The following is a 6,282-nucleotide window of genomic DNA, read 5'->3' on the forward strand; positions in this document are numbered from 1 at the left end:
TCTACCACTGAGCTACATCCCCTCACTTTGACAAGGATGTTCTGTTATTTACCTACATGTGTCTTTAAATTAAAAATTTATAGGTGATAAAGGTCAACACTGGAATGCATACATATGTGGTTCCGAGGTTTAAGAAGCAAGCAAAGAAAGTAATGGAAAGTTCCACATTGCTTGGAGTTTGAACCCAGGACCTCATATATGCAAAGCATGCGCTCTACAACTGAACTATATCCCCTGTTTTAACTAATGTTTTTCTCTTGTTTAAATATTATTTTCTTTATGCACTATGTATATGTGATATATGCCTTTGACTTAAAAGTCCAACATTACTTGGAGATGCTGTGGATTGAACCCAGGACCTCATACATGCAAAGCATGCGCTCTACCACTGAGCTACATCCCCTGTTGTAACTGATGTTTTACTCTGGTTTATGTGACCCCCAGGGGGCGCACTCAAGCGCACAATTTGAATACCTAAGCTAGAAAACAGCACTCCCCTTCAAGCTATCTAGGCAGGTTATGTCCAATGAAGGAACAGAAAAGGGACTGATGTACTCAAATATAACTTTATTAAACACTAGACACAATAATATGCTAATTGGCAATCAGAGCAGGCAAATGTTCCCCATAGGTAACAGTGGAAAAAATTCTACAAGAAATAAGTCACAGTGAATAAAGTCTCATAGTAGATGAGTTACAGTGTATAAAGTCTCATAATACATAGACTACAGTGGATAGAGTCGAATAAATAGATACTGTTCACATACACACACTCCAACACTGCAAGAGACACTTCAAACCAAATAGGCCATGCACACACACTAACACAGCGTTTCACACTTCACACTAGTGAACACTGCAAAATAAGCACTGTCCCCACAGGAGATACTGCACAATACCCATTGGCCGAATACGGGGGTATGATGATTGCCAAACAAACAGACAAAAAAAGCAAACAAAACATTTAAATTAGCAGACTACCACTAGCAGGCCTCCACCCTAGGCCCACCTAGTTCCAGGTCTGCACAGAACGGTGGTGGCAGATTTCCAAGGCACACACATACATCCAAAGAAACGAAAAATAAAACAGAATGGTTAAACCCAGTAAAAACAGTGGCTAGTTGGACAGACGAAGGCAATCCTCATTTTTAAAACCAGCCTAGATGAATTAGAGCTATATGCACTGTACCAATGAAGTGTAATGGTGTGGATGACTAATAGCTGTGCACACTCTCACCAGCAAATATTATTTTCTTTATGCACGATGTAGATGCTGGGGATTGAACCCAGGACATCATACATGCAAAGCATGCGCTCTATAACTGAGCTTTATCCCCTGTTTTAACTAATGTTTTTCTCTTGTTTAAATATTATTTTCTTTATACACGGTGTTTATATGATATACACCTTTGACTTAAAAGGCCAACATTGCTTGGAGATGTTGGGGATTGAACCCAGGACCTCATACATGCAAAGCATGCGCTCTACCACTGAGCTATATCCTGTGATATAGCTGTTGTTTTTCTCTTTTTTAAATATTATTTTCTTCATGCACGACTTGTATGTGAGATATGCCTTTGACTTAAAAGACCAAGATTGCTTGGAGATGCTGGGGATTGAACCCAGGACCTCATACATGCGAAGCATGCGCTCTACCACTGAGCTACATCCCCTCCCGGTAACAAGGGTGTTCTGTTATTTACCTACATGTGCCTTTAAATTAAAAATGTAAAGGCGATAAAGGTCAACACGGGAATGCATACATACTGTACGTGGTTCCAAGGTTTCAGAAACAAGCAAGGAAAGATTCACATTGCTTGGAACTGAACCCAGGACCTCATACATGCAAAGCTTGCGCTCTACCACTGAGCTACATCCTGTGATGTAGCTGTTGTTTTTCTCTTTTTTAAATATTATTTTCTTCATGCACGACTTGTATGTGAGATATGCCTTTGACTTAAAAGACCAACATTGCTTGGAGATGCTGGGGATTGAACCCAGGACCTCATACATGCAAAGCATGCGCTCTACCACTGAGCTACATCCCCTCCTGGTGACAAGGGTGTTCTGTTATTTACCTAGATGTCATTTACCTGTTATTTAGTCTTTAAATCAAAATTTATTGGTGATATAGGTCAACACTAGCCTGGTTAAAATCAGACCATCCTCAGTAGTAACTGAATTATGGTCTGGCAAAGCTCCATAGACAAATCATTTCCAAAGGGCCGTCACCAACGGACGTCGCTCAAATGCCTCTGGGCGCAGTTGGATAGACCTAAAACCAATCAGAGCGATCGGCATCGTGTAAAGCCATATGCTGCGTCCCAATTCGCCTAAGTTACACTACGCCATAAAAGTATGTACTCTTTTTGTGAAGAAAAGGTATTTACTTTTGAATGTGTAGCAAAAAAGTAGGCAAGCTTTGGGACATACTACTTCGTCATCTTTATCGGACGGATCTGTCGCGTGCATCCTGTCACTTAAACTGCCCTGTCAATCATTGCGTCACAGTTAAAATCCTCTATTAAATCTAATTTAATTTCCTACCGTTTCGGAGAGAAATGTAGTAGCACGTTCATCTGCCAGTGGGTCTTTCATGGAGACTGTCCTCATGTGTTTGCAATTTGAATATAATAATGCATTTAAAAGTTGAACGGATGTCCCTCAAATGCCTCTGGGCACAACTGGATAGACCAAAAACCAATCAGAGCGATCGTCATTGTGTAAAGCCCGCCTCAACGTTTCTGATTGGTGCCGCGATTTCTAGGCCATGGAAATGGGCTTGAATGAGCTCTTTGCCAGACTACTTCTCGAGCAAATCTGAATTTGCCGGAAGTTGTCTGGGTTTTCCCAGGCTAGGTCAACACTGGAATGCATGCATATGCGGTTCCGAGGTTTAAGAAACAAGCAAAGAAAGTAATGGAAAGTTGCACATTGCTTGGAGATGCTGGGGATTGAACCCAGGTCCTCATACATGCGAAGCATGTGCTCTACCACTGAGCTACATCCCCTCCCGGTAAAAAGGGTGTTCTGTTATTTACAGTACCTAGATGTGCCTTTAAATTCAAAATTTAAAGGTGATCAAGGCCAACACTGGAATGCATACATATATGGTTCCAAGGTTTAAAAAACAAGCAAAGAAAGTAATGGAAAGTTCCACATTGTTTGGAGATGCTGGGGATTGAACCCAGGACCTCATACATGCGAAACATATGCTCTACCACTGAGCTACATCCCCTGAATTAGCTGTTGTTTTTTTCTTGCTTAAATATTATTTTCTTCATGCACAATGTATATGCGAGATATGCCTTTGACTTAAAAGACCAAGATTGCTTGGAGATGCTGGGGATTGAACCCAGGACCTCATACATGCGAAGCATGCGCTCTACCACTGAGCTACATCCCCTCCTGGTGACAAGGATGTTCTGTTATTTACCTAGATGTGCCTTTAAATTAAAAATTTATAGGTGATAAAGGCCAACACTGGAATGCATACATATGCTGATCCGAAAGTAATGGAAAGGTCCACATTGCTTGGAGATGCTGGGGATTGAACCCAAGACCTCATACATGCAAAGCATGCGCTCTTCCACTGAGCTACATCCCCTCACGTTGACATGGATGTTCTGTTATTTACCTAGATGTGCCTTTAAATTCAAAATATAAAGGTGATCCAGGCCAACACTGGAATGCATACATATATGGTTCCGAGGTTTAAGAAACAAGCAAAGAAAGTAATGGAAAGTTCCACATTGTTTGGAGATACTGGGGATTGAACCCAGGATCTCATACATGCGAAGCATGCGCTCTACCACCGAGTTAAATCCCCTGAATTAGCTGTTGTTTTTTTCTTGCTTAAATATTATTTTCTTCATGCACAACGTATATGCGAGATATGCCTTTGACTTAAAAGACCAAGATTGCTTGGAGATGCTGGGGATTGAACCCAGGACCTCATACATGCGAAGCATGCGCTCTTCCACTGAGCTACATCCCCTCACATTGAAAAGGATGTTCTGTTATTTACCTAGATGTGCCTTTAAATTAAAAATTTATTGGTGATAAAGGCCAACACTGGAATGCATACATATATGGTTCCGAGGTTTAAGAAACAAGCAAAGGAAGTAATGGAAAGTTCCACATTGTTTGGAGATGCTGGGGATTGAACCCAGGACCTCATACATGCGAAACATGCGCTCTACCACTGAGCTACATCCCCTGAATTAGCTGTTGCTTTTTCTTGCTTAAATATTATTTTCTTCATGCACAACGTATATGTGAGATATGCCTTTGACTTAAAAGACCAAGATTGCTTGGAGATGCTGGGGATTGAACCCAAGACCTCATACATGCGAAGCATGCGCTCTAACACTGAGCTACATCCCCTCCTGGTGACAAGGAGGTTCTGTTATTTACCTAGATGTGCCTTTAAATTAAAAATTTATAGGTGATAAAGGCCAACACTGGAATGCATACATATGCTGATCCGAAAGTAATGGAAAGGTCCACATTGCTTGGAGATGCTGGGGATTGAACCCAAGACCTCATACATGCAAAGCATGCGCTCTTCCACTGAGCTACATCCCCTCACATAATAATAATAATAATAATAATAATAATAATAATAATAATAATAATAATAATAATAATAATAATAATAATAATAATAATAATAATAATAATAATAATAATAATAATAATAATAATAAATAATAATAAATAATAATAAATAATAATAATAATAATAAGCTTTATTTTATAAAGCGCCTTTAAAAGTGGCTTCTCAAAGCGCTGAACATAAAGTCACAATCCACCAAAAAGCGGAAATTAATAATAACATAAACAGCAAAAATTAATAATAAAAGCTACAATACACCAACCGCAAAGGCATCAACAATCAAATGCATGCTTAAAAAAATAAGTTTTAAGAAGAACTTTAAAAATACCCAAAGTCTGTGCTTCCCTGAGTTCACGCGGTAAAGAGTTCCAAAGGTTTGGAGCATAAACAGAAAAGGCCCTGTCACCCATAGATTTTAGGTGCGTTTGTGGAACAGTTAATAAGTGACACTGTGAAGAGCGTAGTCTACGTGTTGGAGTGTAACTGTTTAGTAAACCAGACAAGTATTGCGGTGCTAAGCCATGTAAAGCCTTATATGTTAACATCATGACCTTAAAGTCAACGCGGAACTTAACCGGTAACCAGTGTAAAGACTTCAAGACTGGAGTAATATGTTCGAATTTTCCGGTTCCCGTCAGAATCCGGGCTGCTGAATTCTGGACATATTGCAATTTGTTAATTGTAGATTTGGAAACTCCAGCTAGACAAGGATGTTCTGTTATTTACCTATATGTGCCTTTAAATTAAAAATTTATAGGTGATAAAGGCCAACACTGGAATGCATACATATATGGTTCCGAGGTTTAAGAAGCAAGCAAAGAAAGTTCCACATTGTTTGGAGATGCTGGGGATTGAACCCAGGACTTCATACATGCGAAACATGCGCTTTACCACTGAGCTACATCCCCTGTATTAGCTGTTGTTTTTTTCTTGCTTAAATATTATTTTCTTCACGCACAACGTATATGTGAGATATGCCTTTGACTTAAAAGACCAAGATTGCTTGGAGATGCTGGGGATTGAACCCAGGACCTCATACATGCGAAGCATGTGCTCTAACACTGAGCTACGTCCCCTCACGTTGAAAAGGATGTTCTGTTATTTACCTAGATGTGCCTTTAAATTAAAAATTTATAGGTGATAAAGGCCAACACTGTTGGTGCATACATATGCTGATCCGAAAGCAATGGAAAGGTCCACATTGCTTGGAGATGCTGGGGATTGAACCCAAGACCTCATACATGCAAAGCATGCGCTCTTCCACTGAGCTACATCCCCTCACGTTGAAAAGTATGTTCTGTTATTTACCTAGATGTGCCTTTAAATTAAAAATTTATAGGTGATAAAGGCCAACACTGGAATGCATACATATATGGTTCCGAGGTTTAAGAAACAAGCAAAGAAAGTAATGGAAAGTTCCATATTGTTTGGAAATGCTGGGGATTGAACCCAGGACCTCATACATGCGAAGCATGCGCTCTACCACTGAGCTACATCCCCTGATTTAGCTGTTGTTTTTTTCTTGCTTAAATATTATTTTCTTCATGCACAACGTATATGTGAGATATGCCTTTGACTAAAAGACCAAGATTGCTTGGAGATGCTGGGGATTGAACCCAGGACCTCATACATGCGAAGCATGCGCTCTTCCACTGAGCTACATC

The sequence above is a fragment of the Squalius cephalus genome (genome assembly GCF_949319135.1).
Source record: "Squalius cephalus genome assembly, chromosome: 21".
NCBI lineage: Eukaryota > Metazoa > Chordata > Actinopteri > Cypriniformes > Leuciscidae > Squalius > Squalius cephalus.